We start from the raw sequence: 9839 nt of genomic DNA, 5'->3' as shown, positions 1-9839 counted from the left end.
CGACATCAAGTAAAGACTTAACTTCATCAAATTCATGATTTACACACTCCTATACAACACACACTTCTTCATGTTGGTCCATTGAATTCGGGGTTGGGTTAAAGATGTTCAACTTCACTTTCATATGGCCAAATGAGATTTTCATTATCCCCGTCCTACAATTGATGTTGGCATTTGAAGTTGCCAAGAATGGACGGCCAAGGTTAACGGTAATTTGGCTCTTGGGATTTGGAATCGGTTCCATGTCAATGACAACGAAATCAACTGGGAAGAAGAACTTATCAATTTTAATCAAAACATCCTCAATGATACCCTTAGGCATTTTGATTGATCGGTCGGCAAGTTGTAAAACTACCAACATCGGTTTCAAGTCTCCTAAGCCCAATTTGACATATACCGAGTATGGAAGAAGGTTAACACTTGCTCCTAAATCTAAGAGAGCTTGATTGATGACATGGTCACCAATAATGCAAGAAGTAGTAGGTGAATCGGGGTCTTTGAACTTTGGAAGAGTGTTATGTTGCAAAATAGAGCTCTTTTGCTCAGTCAATACCACTTTTCTTGGTGCTTGGCTTTTGTTCTTCCTCTTTTGGATGTAAAGATCTTTTAAGAACTTGGCATAAGCCAAAATTTGCTTAATTGCATCCAAAAGCGGAAGATTAATCTTCACTTGCCTAAACATTTCAATGATTTCATTGGTCTTGGTCTTTTGTTTATCAAGATAAATGGATCCTTTCAAGGCATCTGGAAATGGAGCTCTTGGCTCAAAAGCTTTTTCAAAAATTTTCTTTGAAACATCATCAACACAAGAATTTTTCAAGTTATTTTTCAAATCATGCTTTGATTCATCTTTCAAATCATTTTTCAATGCTTTCTCAACATGATGATCATGCACATGCAATGAAAGAGGAATAAAATGTGAAACGGGACGGGTGTCAACATTTGGTTGCACCGGTTCACTCTCTTCATTGGACATACCTACTTTGTTGTCCACAATCATCCCACTTCTCAAGGTTGTCACCGCATTGACATGCTCAATTGTGAGATTTTCCGATAAGGAATGAGTCTCCACAATGCATTGTTGCTTTGGTGGGGCATTCGAAGGCATTTTCCCTTTCTCTCTAGCATTTAAAGTACTAGCTATTTGCCCTACTTGGGTTTCTAGCTTAGTAATGGATTGAGAGTGAGAATGAAGCAATTGAGTGTTCGCCTCTAAAGTGCCTAAAGCGGTCAAAACTTTTTCTTCAAAAGTGGGACTCCTAGAGTTTCCTTGAGAATATGATTGATTTGGAAAATGAGAATTAGAGAATTGGTTTCCATGTGATTGATATGATGATGATCTAAAACCTTGGGAACCTTGGCTTTGCATTGGAGGCGGAACATACTTTCCTTAAAAACCACCTTGGGGAGAGTTTGAGCCTTCCCCTTGGCTTTTCCAAGAAAAGTTCGGATGGTTCCTCTAATTTGGATAATAATGATTGCCATAGGGATTATTCCCTCGGTTAGCAAAAATGGCATTTGCTTACTCATGGTTGTCATTTTGCACATGTCCATGGGGATAATTAGAAGTAGAATATAACACACTGGAACAAGTCATACATGATTCATTAGATGCACGATGATGAACATGATTAGGGGAGGAAGACACTTGATTCGCCGAAGCTTGGTTGATTAAGAATTAATCAAATCTTTGAGATAAGGATTTCATCTCGACGGCTATATCATTGGAGTTGTCAACTTGATACCAGCCAACATTCTTCCTTCCACCTAGATTTCTACCATTTTTAGAAGATAAAGATCTATGCATGGAATTTTCACTCATACTTTCATACAATTGCCACACATTATTTTCATGCTTATCAAGATAAGAACCACCCATAGATGCATCAACCATACCTTTGTGATTATTCGGTAAACTTTCAAAGAAATATTGAACTAATTGCCACTTAGGTATGTCATGATGTGGGCACTTCCTAAGCAAGTCATTGAATCTTTCCCATGCCTCATGAAACATTTCCCCATCCCCTTGAGAAAATTCATGAATGGAAGTGGCTTTGGTCTTTGATACCAGGTAGTACTTCTTCAAGAACTCTTGTTGCATTTTTGCCTAAGAAATTATTGAAAAGGCCTAAGATTGTTAAACCAATATTTTGCCTTATCTTTGAGGGTAAAAGGAAAAATTTTGAGTCTTAACACTTCTTCTGGCATGTCCGTGTATTTCACGGTGGAACACACTTCAAGAAACTCATCCAAATGCTTATAGGGTTCTTCACTTGGAAGTTCATGATAGTTGGGAAGCATTTGAATGGTTTGTGGTTTGATTTCATAGTGATGTGCTCTAAATGGAGGCAATTGAATGCAAGTAGGTGCATTATATTCATTAGGCACATAATGGTCTCTTAAAGCAAGAGGGGGGTTTACAACCGGTGGTGCTACTTGAACACCGTGGTTAGCTTGAACTATAGGAGGTTGTGGAGCAAAGATTCGTTGAGGCATTCCCAATTGAATTTGGCCTTGTTGTTGTTGTGGAATAAATGGTCTAGGCATGCCTAATGGTACTTGGATATTTTCATGATGCGCATTAGGGTGGAGGATGCCTTGTTGGTCTATGTAACCAAGGTCCTCCACATAGTCATTATTTTACTCCTCCATTAATGAAATGAAGTGATGAGAACTACCTTTTCCCCTAGGATTACGAACAACCAATTCAAGATGAAAATTAAGAGGGACAAAAGTAGGATTTAATGACCTACGACCATGCATACACTAGCAAAACAAATAACAAGAAATAAGCAAGTAACAAAACTTCGCCCCCACAACAAATCAACAAATCTTCACATACAATGATCCCTTACTCCCATGCTTGAACAACATGCAAAGAAAAGTAAATTTCCTCCATGCGGGCTCACGATTTATTTAAGAAAGGAAATAAAAGCCTCCACGCGGGCCGACAATTTAACTAGAGCTTGAGTTAGAAAGATCTCACAAAGGGTCCTTAAGCAACTTCAATTTAACTTTCAACTTCCTAGCCTTGCTTTGCTTTGCAATTTTTTTAGATTTTTAGTCCTTTTTGTGCTTAGCTTAGCTCCACTTGGCTTCCTTGTTCTTCAATTCTCCTTTGCTTTATTTCCTTCACTCAATACACCTAGTCAATTAAGAACAAACATAATAAGTAATCAAAAAGAAAATAAAGTAAAGACACGATCAAAAGAGTACTAATTCCTATTTGTTTCCAAAACACAGCGTTGCCAATTAAATCCCCGGCAACGGCGCCAAAAACTTGGTGGTCGTCGGACTAAGTTTACAAAAATATAAATTAAGAGTGTGAGTGTGCAATGTAGCCAAGTTTTGAATTTATAAAAGCAACTACTACCTCTAACTAAAAATATAGCTAGGGTGAGTAGGGATCGTCCCAAGGGATTGTGGGTGCCTTTGCAATGGAAACACTATATAGGGTTAGTAGGTCGAGTGATCAAAGGTTAGTGGGATTGATTGATTAAGCTATTATGCAAATGAAATTAAAGTAAACAAAATTCAATGATTAATAAAGTAGAGAAAGATATAGAGTTGAGGACTTGGTGTACTAGACCTCACCACTAAGTTTGACTTCACTAGACACTAGGAATTGTATATTAATGGGGAAATTGACTTGTAACTTGTGTGTGTGTGTAACATTAATTGAAACTAGGCATGGATGGAAAATAAGTATAGATTGTCAAGCCAAATCAAATGGAAAGCACAACCTATCAAATGAGACCAAAATCCATTCAATGAAACCACAATTTATGCACACACAACTATTTAGAAACATACACCTAATGCATTCATAAGTATGGAACACCAAGGAACAAGAGTAGATTGTCCACCTATCTATGAATTTAAAGCAACTACACTACATCTACACTAAAGACATGAAATTTAACTAAGTAAGCTAAAGTTGTGGTACAATCCATCAAGAAACAAGTGTGAACCATCAAATAAATTGCAAGAGTGTTCAATTAAGCTCTATGTATTGACCGTCTCTAGATTAATTTCATCCATACACATAGACATGCATAAATTCCACTAAATCTAGAGAAAAACACATGAATCATCTATTCTAACATATATAGACATATGGTTAAAAGTAGATAATCAATTGAAAGCATTAATCCATACTCATCAAGTAGAAACCACAAGATATATATATAAATACAAGATCAAAACATTGTTAAAAACAAATCCCCAAAAATATACAAAGAATTAAGTCTAGGAAGCAAACTTAGGGGCTAGCCCCAAGTAGATGTCTAGCCACTCATTGAAGTAGTCATCCAACCCTCAAGGGCTATCTCCATGGTAGGAATAACCTCCTTCTTGATGGAAAACCCAGAAGAATGGAAGAACTCCCAAAATGTGTAAAACTCTCTAATCTCTAGCCTCCTCTCCAAGATAAGAAAAGTACAAGTTATGTTGAATGTTACAAGTTATAATGTAAAAATGGCTCAAATTCCTTATATAAGTAGGTCAAGTGTCACACCTAATGTTCTGGGCTCATACACCAAGGTCCCTCCAATGATTGCACCATGGGCTAACTTTTAATGAGCTGGAATCTATTTTTTTCGGACTTGAGGAAGTTCGATCGATCGAACACAGTTCGATCGATCGAACTTAGCTGAGATCCATCGAATGCTGTAGAGATTGATCATCCTTGGCAGCGCCTCTTTGAATAAAGACAAATCTCTGAAATATTTTGGGATATTTTTGGGAAGAAGACAAAAGTGGTAGGTGGGTGGTAGGTGTGGATAAGATCGAATCATTTCTATCTATCTGGAAAATGTTGGATCGATCGAACTTGCTAGATTCCTTTGGATAAGGACAAGTTCTTGGATGCATCATGAATTGTTTAGATCGATGAACTTTTGATCGATCGAAGAAATGCTGAGATCGATCAAACATGCTGAATTTCCACACTTTGCTTCATTTAACTTCCACTTTGCTCTTTTCTTCCATTCAACTTGAATTAACTTCTTTAATGCTCTTATTTGGCTGAATTGACTTATTTTTGGGATAAACACCTGAAAAGGACAATAACTCGAAATTAGAATAAAACAAAAAAATAAGATAGATAAAGGTCCTAGAATGCTCAAGCTTAAGGGGTTTAAATGCACACTTTTCAGTGCTCATCAGTAACATTAACGGTTTGATGATTATGGAGTTGGAAAATATTTTAAAAAATTGGGAGAGATATTGACATTGCATCTCATTGCATCTACGGGACTTAGATTATATGATGATTATTTATTTCCCCAAATTAAGCACGATCGTCTTCCTCTTATTCTATGCTTTGTTTTGGATTCACAGAATCATTAAGGAGTGCATTTTAGGTACCTACAACTGAGCCATTGTGCTCACCCTTTTATTACTATTTTTTAGAAACCGAAAAAGAGGTAATGGATGACCCACAACATCTTCCATGATAGTCCATGAATTTCTTTTGTAAACTAGGCCTTTAATCTCCCATGATATTTTGAATTGTAATTTTGATGTAAATGAAGTATTTATAATAGCCATATAATTTCCTTTTACTATGAGATTTTATTTTGACGTTACTTGTATTCATTTTGCAGATATAAGTGGTTCTAAGACCATCTTTTTTCGTTCTATGGTCTCATTAGTATTTTTGAATCCATGTAAGGCCTCATGCCCATATTATAAAGTAACCGAATTCATTTTAACTTCAATTGATGTATTAAGCTCGTTTATGTTTTAATCTAATGCATGAAATTTTAATTGCATTGTATGCTATCAAATGTATGATTTCGGGATGAGTTTAGACCATATTTAAAGTCACAAGTGAACCAATGAGGGTACCAGGGGTCAACCCACCCCAAAACAGGACTTAAAGGTCAAAGAGGTGTGAATCGGTCGACGTAGGGAAGTCCACTCATCAACTGATATCTAAGCAAAAGGGTTACCCATGCATAGAGCCAAACCGGTCGACGTGAAGCCGCACACGTCGACCGATTTAGCTGAGCCGGTTGACATATACCCTGCACACACGTCGATGGATTCCAACCCCGACCTATTTGACGATGCTATGGTGCACTACAAACCTTAGAATGATGTATTAATTATGTCTTGACATTAGAAATAAAAGTAATGCCTTTAGATGACCTCGGGTTCGGTTAAGGACTCGGATAATAATCCGGACCCTCGGGTTTAGATCATTACAAAACCTAAATCCTAATCCAAATTACTTAAATCCCAAACTTGAATCATGATAAGTGCTCAAATGTTGCACATTTTAGCACCTAAGCTAGGGTAGTTTAGTCCCTTCATCTATCTTGCTTTCCCGTTTTAGTTCTAATTTTTTTATTTTATTTTTGTGTCTATTTCAGGTCAATAAAGTTTAAACTGGCTAAAAACAGTCCATTAAAGCCTTTTTGGAGTCAAGCAGAAAATTCAGAAAAAGTTCAAAAAGTTACACTGGAGCACACACGATAAATCGCAGATTCTTCACAATCGATTACAGGCCACATCATCGTTCGCAGCCGCGTCAGCATTGTATAAGGCTGCCACATCATTGTTTATTCAAAGTCACAATCGAGCACTGCCAAGTGCGATCATTCGCAATGCCACATTAGCGTCAGCTCAGCGGATAAGATAACAAGTTGTCAATATAGTAATGCCACGTCATCTATGATCGATCGCAAAAGTTGATGGTCGATCGTAAAATCCCACGATCGATTGCAACTCTGTTGGCAGTGAGCTGTTTTATTCCCGGCTGCGTCGAGCTTCACCTACCAAGTGGCTAGGAGATTGAACCAATTAGAGGGCCAAATTCTGACTTGATTTATACTCCAAGGAGCTTGTTTATAAGGCAAAATGAACCATTTGTTAGGGGTTCCATCAATTGTTGACCATTATTCAATTTAGTTAGCTTTTAATTCTCTCTCTAGAATTAGGGTTCTTGTGAAGAAAGGAAGCTAAATCATTATTATCTTTGGGGTTCTCTACAATGAAGACCAAGGAACAGAAGATGGAGCCATGTTTGGGGATAGCCCTTAAGGGTTTCATGACCATATCCACCTCCTCTATGAGTGGCTAAACACCATCTTAGGGCTTGGGTGAGCCCTAGGTTTATTCTCTAAACCCTATCTCTTTGTCTTTTTGGGGAATCTATTGTTGTAATGAATGCTATAGCCTTGTAAATATATGAATCTTGGGTTTTTCATAATTTTATCTATGGCTGAATGCTTCCTTATAATTCTCCAGATTAATTGCATGTCTATTTATAATTAGTTGAGGATTTCATCTCTACACTAGTTTTTCTAAGTTAATTGCATGTCTATGTGTGATTAAATTGAGAATCTAGTGATAGCTATGCATGGATTTCATTGCATACACTTGTTGATTAATATAATGGGTTATGCCTATGCTTGATGGATTGTACTACATCTTTAGTTTAGTTGCTTTAATTTCATTGTCTTAGTTTAATTGTAGTGTAGTTGCATTTAAATTCCTAGATGGGTAAACAATCCATGTTTGTATTTGATAATCCATGCTTATTGTTACAAGTTGTATGATTCTCTAGATTAATGTGTGTTACAATTGTGGATTAATTGGATGGTTTATTCCTTGACTTGATGAGTTGTGCTACATCCTAATTTACTGATTTTTAAGTGGACAATTCATGCTTGTATGTGATATATATGCTCATTGTTGCAATTGATAATACATATTTGGGTTATAACATTGTTCTTTCCCTAATTAGATGAATGGTAGTGGTTTAGGGACGAGCTTAGCGGTGATTCCTATACCCTAAGACCTCTCTCCTATTCTCTAGACCCTAATTAATTTAGCTTGTTTCTTCTTGCATTGCTTAATTTAGTTAATTATAGTTAATTAAACAAAACCAAAACCTCTTTTTAATAAATTGATATACTAATCTAAGTTTAATTCCAAGTACCCTCTTGATCTCTTAGGACGATCCATTCTCTAAAGCAAAGTTTTACACATATTTTGTTGCACATACGAGAAGACATCACATTTTTGGCGTCGCTGCCAGGGATCAACGGTCATTCTTGGAATCAAATTAGGAATTAGTTTTCTTTTGATTGCTTGTCTTTACTTTCATTTTATTTTTCTCACTTGCTACTTGTGCAATTACGTACTTGAAGGCAAGAAAAATAAGCATTGGAACTCGATATCGTTGCTTGGGACCTTTATGAGCGTATCTTGAACTGATTTATCTTAATTGTGCATCGGTCTTTGTTGAGGCCTTTACTTTTATTGTTGAAAGCATGGACCCTTGTTGCGGTCATTAAATTCTTGCATTGATATAACATGGGAGTATGGGAACATCGTATATGGAGATTATGGTGAATTGTTGTTGATTGTTGTGGAGACTAAGTTGTTGCTATTTGTTGTTCATATGCATGCATGGTAGAAGATCACTTAACCGTCATCTTCTTCCTTTGAATCAAAATCTCGAGTCTTCACTCCGTCATCCAAGGGTTAGCTCTAATAGAATTTTTCCAACTCTTTACTACTCCATTACATCAATGGAAGATCAAGTTAAGGATCTTAGTCATGTGGACCAATAAGGTATGTACCATCCGAATATTGTGCAACCTAATAATGTGATACCACCTTATATTCCACAACCACCACTTGTGCAAGTCCCTTTTGGAATGCCAAGACCAATTTTTGTGCCACCACCTCCTATAGGTCAAGTTCCTCATGGAGCTCGTGTAGAGCAACAAGTTCCTCATGGAGCTCATGTAGAGCAACAAGTTCCTATTCCTCCAATGGTTCTCAAAGACCATTATGTGCCTAATGAGTATAATGCCCTGACATGTATCCGGCTTCCTAATTTTAGGGCCCATCACTATGAAATTAAACCTTCCACTATTCAAATGTGCCCACTCTTCTTTGGGTTGAGCAATGGGGAACCTTATAAACATTTGAATGAGTTCTTGGAAGTGTGCTCCATCATGAAAATCACAGATGTGCCAAAAGAAGTGCTAAGGTTCAAGCTTTTCCCTTTCACTCTTCGGGATAAAGGTAAATATTGGTTCAACAACTTGGGGGCTAATACCATAACATCTTGGGCTCAAATGCAACAAGAATTCTTATATAGTTTTACCCTGCAAGTCGAACTAATTCCATGCGCACAATCATTCGTAAATTTTCTCAAGGGGATGGAGAACCCCTACATGAAGCATGTGAGCGATTGAATGATTTGATAAGGAAATGTCCACATCATGACATTCCAAAATGGAGATTAGTTCAATTCTTCTACGAGAGCTTATCTGATACCCACAAGGGTATGGTGGATGCTTCGTGTAGAGGTACTTATTTGGAAAGGCATGAGGATGACATTTGGCGCCTTTTTAAAATATGAGTGAAAACTCAATGCATCATACGTTATCCTCTCGCCTAGCCCAAAACTCCAATGTTGGAAAGAAGAAGAACTTGAACTTGTGCCAAGTAAAGAGTTCAAATGAAATTACTGCCGAAGTTAAAACTTTGACACAAAGGTTTGATCAATTCTTGTTAAATCAAAACTCGGCAAATCAAGCATCTTCCCGTCCTCATTCTCATCAAGAAATGTGCATGATATGCTCTAGTTTGACTCACACTACTTTGAATTGTCCAATTGGACATGTTTTTCAAGGTGAGCAACAAGAGCAAGCAAATGCCGCTTTTGTGCATCCGGGGAACAACCCCTATTCTAATACTTTCAATCCGGGATAAAAGGAGCATCCCAACTTTCCATAGAGGAACCAAGGAGTTGGTGCAAACCCTCCACAAGTTCAAAATCCTCAAGGAAAGTATGTACCTCCACATATTCAAAA

The 9839-nt window shown here is 37.2% G+C and overlaps 1 non-coding gene and 1 pseudogene across 1 annotated transcript; one reads left to right on the top strand and one right to left on the bottom strand.

Annotated features, from left to right (window-relative positions):
- The first annotated feature begins 1952 nt into the window (after nt 1–1952).
- Nucleotides 1953–2050, top strand: LOC132280476 (small nucleolar RNA R71; annotated as a pseudogene).
- A 7098-nt stretch (nt 2051–9148) lies between these two features.
- Nucleotides 9149–9252, bottom strand: LOC132280275 (small nucleolar RNA R71). Its single transcript, XR_009471535.1, has one exon. It is a non-coding gene; the product is annotated as a small nucleolar RNA R71 (small nucleolar RNA).
- Between the last annotated feature and the right edge of the window lie 587 nt (nt 9253–9839).

The sequence above is a fragment of the Cornus florida genome, unplaced genomic scaffold (assembly GCF_030987335.1).
Source record: "Cornus florida cultivar Cherokee Brave unplaced genomic scaffold, ASM3098733v1 CherokeeBrave_3.0.0_Hap2_Chr10, whole genome shotgun sequence".
Lineage (NCBI taxonomy): Eukaryota > Viridiplantae > Streptophyta > Magnoliopsida > Cornales > Cornaceae > Cornus > Cornus florida.
The sequence above is the reverse complement of the archived record's forward strand: the minus strand, read 5'-3'. Positions and strand labels throughout refer to the sequence as shown.